Below are 9,042 nucleotides of genomic sequence, written 5' to 3' on the forward strand. Positions count from 1 at the left end.
AATTTTGATTTGTATATTAACCTTATATTTTGCAAGTTTGTTATAATTCCTTATTAGTTCCATGAGAAATAATAAAAGATTAGGAGAATAAGGGAATATTTTTGTTGATTTTCTGGAATTATAGACACATCTGAGAAGGACAATACTTTTATTTCCTCCCTTCCATATATCTTTTATTTTATTTTCTGGTCTTATTGCCTCAGCTAGGACTTCTGGTATCATGTTGAATAAGAGTAGTGAGTACGGATCTTTCTTTGTTCTAAAATGTAAGAAGAAACCTTCTAGTTTCTCACCATTAATTTGACGTTAGCTGTATTTTTCCATCTTTTTGTCTTTAGAGATTTTTTTTTAAGTTCAGGAATTTCCATTTATTTCTCAGTTTGCTGAAAGCTCTGATCATAAATGGGTATTGGATTTTATCAAATACTTTTCTCTGTGTTGTTGATATTTTCCTGATTTTTCCTCTTTAGCATCCTTCATTATCCTTTTAATATGCATGAGATCAATAGTGAAGTCTCCTTTTTGCTTCTAGTATTAAAAAATGTGCTTCTTCTCCTTTTTTATTGGTTTGCATGACCAGAGGTCCACTACATTTATTGATATTTTCAAAGAATCAGCTTTGGTTTTGTTGAATTTCTTTATAATTTTTTTTTATTTCACTAATTTTGCTTTAATATTCATGTTTTCTTCTATTTTATTTGCATTGAACTTGCCCTTTCCTTTCTCTTAACATTATTGATTTTAAGTGTTTTTTATACATGCATGCAATATTATACACATTTGCCTTTAATTACTGGTTTTTCTGCATCCCAGAAATTTGATCAGTTGTATATTCATTTTCATTCAGTTCAAAATATTTACAATTTCTCTCAAGACTTGTTTGTCCAATGTGTCATTTAGAAAACTGTCATTTCATCTCCAAATATTTAGTATTTCCCAGCTATCTTTCTGTTACTGAGTTCTAGTTTAATTGCATTGTAGTCTGAAGGCATATATTATGTAAGTTCATTTTTTAAAAACTTTTAAGTTCATAGGTATATGTTCAGGTTTGTTAAACAGGTAAACATACGTCATGGAGGTTTATTGCACAGATTATTTTATCACCCAGGCATTAAGCTTAGTACCCATTAGTTATTCTTTCTAATCTTCTCCCTCCTTCTACTCTCCACCCTCCGATATGCCCCAATGGGTGTTGTTCCCCAATGTGTCCATGTGTTCTCATCATTTAGCTACCACTTATAAGCGAGAACTTCCAGTATTTGATTTACTGTTCCTGCATTAGTTTGCTAAAGATAATGGCCTCTAGCTCTACCCGTGTTCCTTCAGAGGACATGATCTTATTCCTTTTTATGACTGCACAGAATTCCACAGTATATATGAACCACATTTTTCTCTATTCAGTCTATCATTAATGAACATGTAGGTTAATTCCATGTCTTTGCTATTGTGAATAGTGCTGCAATGTACACACATGTGCCTGCATCTTAATAATAGAACAATTTATATTTCTTTGGGGATATAGCCAGTAATGGGATTGCTGGCTCGAATGGTATTTCTGTCTTTACGTCTTTGAGGAATTAGCACACTGTCTTCTACAATGGCTGAACTAATTTACACCCCCACCAACAGTGTATTAGCATTTCTTTTCTCCACAACCTTACCAGCATCTGTTATTTTTTGAGTTTTTAATAACAGTTGACTGGTGTGAGATGATATGTAATTGTGGTTTTTATTTGCATTTCTCTAAAAATCAGTGATGCTGAGCTTTTTCATATGCCTGTTGGCCACATGTATGTCTTCTTTTGAGAAGTGTCTATTCATGTCTTTTGCCTACTGTAAATTTTTTTTTGCTTTCCTCTTGTACTTTAGTTTAATTTCCTCATAGATGCTGGATATTAGATTTTTGTCAGATGCATAGTTTGCAAAAATTTTCTACCATTCTGTAGATTGTCTATTTACTTTGTTAATAGTTTCTTTTGCTGTGCGGAAGCTCTTGTTTAATCAGATCTCATTTATCAATTCTTGCTTTTGTTGCAATTGTTTTTGGTGTGTTTGTCACGAAACCTTTTCTTGTGCCCATGTCCTGAATTGTATTGCCTAGGTTGTCTTCCAGGGTTTTGATAGTTAGGGTTTTACTTTTAAGTCTTTAATTGATCTTGAGTTAATTTTTGTATAAGTTGTAAGGAAGAGGGGCAGTTTCAATGTTCTGCATATGTCTAGCCGCTTATTCCAGCACCATTTATAGAAAAGCCAGTTATTCCAGCGCCATTATTAGAGAATAATGCTTTCCCCATTGCTTGTTTTTGTCAGGTTTATCAAAGATCAGATGGTTGTAGGTGTGTGGGTTCTCTATTCTGTTCCACTGGTTTACGTTTCTGCTCTTGTACCAATACTAGGCTGTTTTGGTTAATGTAACCCTGTAGCTTGAAGTTAGGTAGCATGCTGCCTCCAGCTTTGTTCTTTTTGCTTAGGATTGCCTTGACTATTTGGACTTGTTTTTGGTTCCATATGAATTTTAAAATAGTGTTTTTCTAGCTCTGTGAAGAATGTCAATGGTAGTTTAATGAGAATAACATTGAATTTATAAATTGCTTTGAGCAGTATGGCCACTTGAATGATACTGATTCTTCCTATCCATGGTCACAAAATGTTTTTCCATTTGTTTGTGTCATCTCTGATTTCTGTGAGCAGTGGTTTGTAGTTCTCCTTATAGATATTTTACCTTATTAGTTAGCTGTATTCCCAGGTAGTTTATTATTTTTGTGGCAATTGTGAATTGGAGGTTGTTCATGATTTGCCTCTAGTTTGACTGCTGTTTGTGTAGAGGAATGCTAGAATTTTTGCACATTAATTTTGTATCCTGAGTGTTTGCTGAAGTTGTCTATCAGCTTAGGAAGCTTTGGGGCTGAGACAGTGGGGTTTTTAGATATAGGATCATGTTGTCTGCAAACAGCAATAGTTTAATTTCTTTCTCCCAATTTAAATGCCTTTTATTTCTCTATTGCCTGAATGCCTTGGCCAGGACTTCCAGTCTTATGTTAAATAGGAGTGGTGAGAGAGGGTCTTCTTGCCTTGTGCTGATTTTCAAAGGGAATGTTTCCAGCTTTTGCGTCTTCAGTATGATGTTGGTTGTGGGTTTGTCATAAATGGCTTTTATTATTCTGAGGTATGTTCCTTCAATATCTAGCTTATTGAGAGTTTTTAACATGAACAGATGTTGAATTTTATCGAAAGCATTTTCTGCAACTATTGAAATATTCATGTGGTTTTTGCCTCTAGTTCTGTTTATGTGATGAATCACATTTATTGATTTGCAGATGTTGAACCAACCTTGTATCCTGGGGATGATGCTTACTTGATCATGGTGACTAAGCTTTTTGATGTGCTGCTGGATTCAGTTTGCCAGTAATTTGTTGAGGATTTTTGCATTGATGTTCATCAAGGATATTGGCCTGAAGTTTTCTTTTTTTGTTGCATCTCTGCCAGGTTTTGGTATCAGGATGATGCTGGCCTCATAGAATGAGTTAGGGAGGAGTCCCTCCTTTTCAATGTTTTGGAATAGTTCAGCAGGAATAGTACCAGCTCTTTGTACATCTGGTAGAATTCAGGTGTGAATCTGTCTGGTCTTGGACTTTGGTTGGTTGGTAGGCTATGTATTACTGCCTCAATTTCAAAACTTGTTTTTGGTCTATTTGGAGATTCCTTTTTTTCCCCCATCCCTTTATTTTGAGCCTATTCCCCTCACTCTGGGAGCTCTATTCCAGGAAGTTTTCAAACCTCTGGAGGTTCCAGTTGGGAGGTCCCACCCAGTGAGGAGAAATGGATCAGGGACCTGCTTAAGGAAGCAGTCTGACCACATTTTCATAGAACTGTGGTGGGGGATCCCTTCTGCCCCATTTCAGTTTGGACTCTCCAAAGCCCACAGGTTGGAATGTCATCCACATAACAAAGATGGTGGCCTGTCCCTCCCCACAGGAACTCTGTCCCAGGTAGGAGTGACACTGTTGCTGGTGTTTCACTGGAATTTCACACCAGTGGGTCTAATCCTATGAGGCACTGTGGAAGTGGGGCTCCAGACTGTCGCTGACCAGCCCATTGGATTCAGCCCCCTTCCTAGGGGTATGTACCAAGTTCCAACCTTCCACCTTGCCAGAGTTGCAGTCAGTTTTGCCTGGAAGCCAGGCGCTGGAGTATGTTAAGCTCCTGGGTCTCTGCGTGTGCCTGAGTGGCTACTCTGCCAAGACTCCAGGCAGCTCTGTGTGTCAGACTGAAGGCCCTGATGGAGTGGGTTCATGATGGAATCTCCTTACCAGAGGGTTGAAAACATCCGTGGGAGAGGCTTGGTTTCTCTGAGTTGCACATTCACTTACTGCTTCCCTGGGTGGGGGAGGTTCACCTGGCTCTGTGTTGCTCCTGGGTGAGCTTTTATCCTGTCTTGCTTTTCTTTGTTCTTCATGGGTCGGGTTGTATCCTTGATTAGTCCCAGTGCAACACCTGGATGTTTCAGTTGAAGGTGATGTATTTACTTGCCCCTTTCATTCCTCTCTGTGAGAGCCACACACCATAGCTGCTTCTAGTTCAGCCACCTTGGCCCGAATCCCTATGTAAGCTCTATTCCTTTAAACTAGTTAAAGTTTATTTTATGACCCAGAATGTATTCTATTTTCGGCAATGTTCCATGTGAGCTTAAGAAGAACGTGAATTCTGCTGTTTTGGGAAGGAGTATCCTATAAATGTCAATTACATACAATTGATTGACGATGTTGTTCAGTTCAACTATACTTTCGCCAGTTTGTGCTTAATGGATCTATTAATTACTAATAGAAAGGTGTTAAAGGCTTCAGCTGTGATCATGCATTTGCCTGTCTCTTCTTGCCTTTCTATCACTTTTGCTTCAAATGTTTTGATGCTTCATTCTTAGATACCTACACATTAATCATTGTTATATCTTTGTGGAGAATTGATTTCTTAATAATTATGTAATGCCCTTTTTCATTCCTGATAATTTTCCTTGTTCTGAAGTCGGCCTTGTCTGAAATTAATACACCTATGCTAGCTTTCTTTTGATTTTTGTTAGCATGATATAATCTTTACCATTGCTTTACTTTTAACCTGTATCTTGATATTTAAAGTAGGTTTCTAAAACAATAAACAGTTGGATTTAAAAAAATTCTCTGAAAATCTGTTTTAATTAGCATATTTTGATCATTCATATGTAAAGTGATTACTGGTATAGCTGTATTAATATCTAAGTGTTCTTAACTTTTCTAGTCATAATACTTGTTCCTTTTTTTCTTTTTCAAAACATGCCTTCTTTTTCTGCCTTCTCTGGTTTTCATTGAGTATTTTATACAATTTCATAGTTTCTCCCTCTTAGCATATTAAGTCCTCACTTAATGTCACTGATAGGCTCTTGGAAACAGTGATTTTAATTGAAGCAATTTTTTTCTCATCAATGTTATAAGAAAAAAAACTGAACAAGATGATACTATTCCAGAAACTGTTGTATTCAATTTTACTTAAAGTCACTATTTCTAAGAACTTATTGATGATATTAAGTGAAGACTTATTATACATATCTTAAAATACATATTAGTAGTTACCCTAGAGTTTGCAGCATACAATTAAAAATGCTGTAATTTTACTTTCAAATAACATTATACCACTTCATAGATAACACAGGTACTTTAAAATAGAATAGTCCCAATTCTTTCCTCTTATCCCTCATAATAATGCTGTCACTCACTTCACTTATCTATAAGCTACAATCACCAAATACATTATTGCTGTTATTTTTTTGAACACAGAACCACTTACTAGTTCAATGAAGATTAAAAATAATGCATGATTTTATTTTACCTTCTGTATGAGTCCATTCTCACACTGCTAAAAATAACTACCTGAGACTGGGTAATTTATGAAGAAAAGAGGTTTCATTGACTCACAGTTCTGCAGGCTTAACAGAAAGCATGACTTGCGGGTCTCAAGAAACTTAAAATTATGGCAGAAGGCAAAGGAGAGGCAAGGCATTTCTTCTCATAGCAGCAGGAGAGAATGAAGGAGGAAGTGCCACACTTTTAAACCATCAGATCTTGTGAGAACTCACACACTGTCACAGAGAACAGCATGGGAGAAATCTGCCCTTATAATACAGTCACCTCCCACCAGGTCCTACCTTTGACATGGGGCAATTAAAATTCCACATGAAACTGGGGTGAGGATACAGAGCCAAACCATATCACCTTCATTTATTCCTTCTCGTATGCCATTTTCTGCATGTATGCTAGAGTTTCTGACCTATATCATTTAACATTTCTTACAAAAAATCTATTTGGAAAAATATTATTTTTTAATTTGTCTAAGTAAGCCTTAATAGTTTTCACATTTGAGGAGAATTTCACTGGAAATGGAATTTTAGATTGGTCATGTTTTGTTTTGTTTTGTTTTGTTTTCAGTCAACACTTTTAAATATTTCACTGACTCTCTTCTTGCTTTCCTGGTTTTGGAACAGAAAGACAATATAAGTTCATCCTTGCTCCTCCATAAGCAAGGTCTGTTTGTGCTCCCCCACCTTCCCATCCTAAGCGTCTGCCAATATTTTCTCTTTGAGTTTGTTTTTATAGTGTGAGTATGACATGGACAGATGTAGATTTTTGTTACATTTTTTTGTTGTTATTTATTCTGCTTGGGGTTTTCTGGGCTTCCTGGGTCTGTGGTTTGGTGTCTGTCATTAATTTTAATTTTGGAAAGTCTTCTGGCATTATTACTTCATGTATTTCTTCTGTTCCTTTCTCTTTCTTCTCCTACGGTTATTTCTGTTATGCATATGTCACACCTTTGGTGATTGTCCTATAGTTTTTGGCCATTCTCTTTTATTTTTTTAATTATTATTTTTTTCTTCTTTGTTTGAAAATGACAATTGTTATACCGTCAGGCTCATTGACTCCTTCCTCAACTATGTCTGGTCAGCTGAAGATCCTGCCAAAGGTGTTCTTTATTTCTGTCAGTGTTTTTTATTTCTAGTATTTTCTTTTGATTTATCTTAGATTTTCCATCTATCTGCTCACATTACCCATATATTCTTACATGTTGTTTACTTCTCCTATTAGAGACCTTAGCATAATAATAATTTTCATTTGAAAGCCCTTATCCAGTAATTTCAAATTGGTGTTGTATCTGAATCAGGTCTGAGGTATGCTTTGTTTCTCCAAACTTTTGTCTTGGTTTTTAACATACCTAGAAACTGTTGGGTCCTAGCTCACTACCTGGGTGACAGGATCACTGATATCACAAATCTCAGCATCACATCCATATTACACACCTGCACATGTTCTCTTTGAATCTAAAATAAAAGTTGAAATTGTTGGGAAAAAACCACTTAAACTAATTTATCTGGTAATAGAAACTGAAGTAATTAGAGCTATAGTTTTATTTGAAGTTTTATTCTGATCTGGCTAGGAATGGGACTACATTTAATATTTGCTACAGCTGCAAATAAGGCTCTGGTAAGGTAGCTTCTCTTAAGGGCAGGATTTTGTTGGAGAAAGTCTTGTCATATTTTTAAATGATGACTTACTTTCGTGCTTCCCCTGCTTGAATCACAAGGGAATTTTTCTCCATCCAACCACAAGAATCTTGTGAAGCTCCTGAAGGTAAAACTCATGAAAATGTGGGGGGGATTCCCTTAAGACTGGGAGCCCAGAAGCTTTTAATGCTAAAGCAGTCCACAGTCTCCAGCAACTTGTCAGTACAGTTTAAATTTCAGTGTTTCTACCACGTACTGGCTCCAGTGACTTCTGCTCAGGATAAACTGATCTCAGCTGTGATTATATGTATTTGCCTGTCTACCCACTTTTCAGAGTGGACTTTTCTCTGTGACCTCAACTTTCTGATGGACCTAGGAAAAGTCAATGATTTTTAGTTTATTTAGGTTTAGTTGTTGCTGTTTTGTTTTGGGATCAAAAGTGATAACTTCCAAGCTTTTTATGCATTGGAACAGAAACAAAAGTATCCAATAAGTTTTTAACGGCTACTTTTTTCTTATTTTAGAGGTTGACAAATGGGGTGAAATCTTTGATAGGCAACGAATTTATTTATCAATTTATTATTTATTAATATGTTTAGAGAGTCAGGGGATACATGTGCATGTTTGTTAAATGGACATATTTTGTAGTGGTGAGATTTGGGCTTCTAGTGTACCTATTTCCGGAATAGTAAACATTGTACCCAACAGGTAATTTTTCAACCCTCACACTCTCATACCCTCACACAGTTTGGTGTCCCCAGTGTCTATTACTCACCTCTGTATGTTGGTGTGTACCCATTGTTTAATTCTCACATATAAGTGAGAACATGCAGCATTTGATTTTCCCTTTTTTATGAGTCATTTTACTTAGGATAATGGCCTCCAGCCTCATTCATGTTGCTGCAAAAAAGACTATTTCATTATTTTTTCTGGCTGCATAGTATTCTGTGGTGTATATATATACCACATTTTCTTTATCAGATCAGCTGTTGGTGTACACTTAGGTTGATTGCATGACTCTGCTCTTATGAATACTGCTGCAATAAACATATCAGTGCAGGTGTCTTTTTGATATAATGATTTATTTTCCTTTGGATACATACACAGTAGTGGGACTGTCATATCAAATAGTAGTTCTATTTTAAGTTCTTTGAGAAATCTCCATACTTTTTTTCATAAAGGTTGTTGTAATTTACATTTCCACTAAGAGTGTATAAGTATTCTCTCTTCTCTACATCCTCCCCCAACATCTATTATTTTTTGTCTTTTTAATAGTAGCCATTCTGATTGATGTGAGATGTTATCTACTTTAGGTTGTAATTTGCATTTCCCTAATTATTAGTGATGTTGAGAATTTTCTCTCATGATTATTGCCCATATGTCTGTCTTCTTTTGAGAAATATCTTTTTTTTGTCCTTTGCTCACTTTTTTTTTTTTTTTAATGGAGTCTCACTCTGTTGCCCATGCTGGAGTGCAATGGTGCGATCTTGGCTCTCCACAACCTCAGCCTCCCAGGT

This window comes from Pongo abelii, chromosome 3 (assembly GCF_028885655.2).
Source record: "Pongo abelii isolate AG06213 chromosome 3, NHGRI_mPonAbe1-v2.0_pri, whole genome shotgun sequence".
NCBI lineage: Eukaryota > Metazoa > Chordata > Mammalia > Primates > Hominidae > Pongo > Pongo abelii.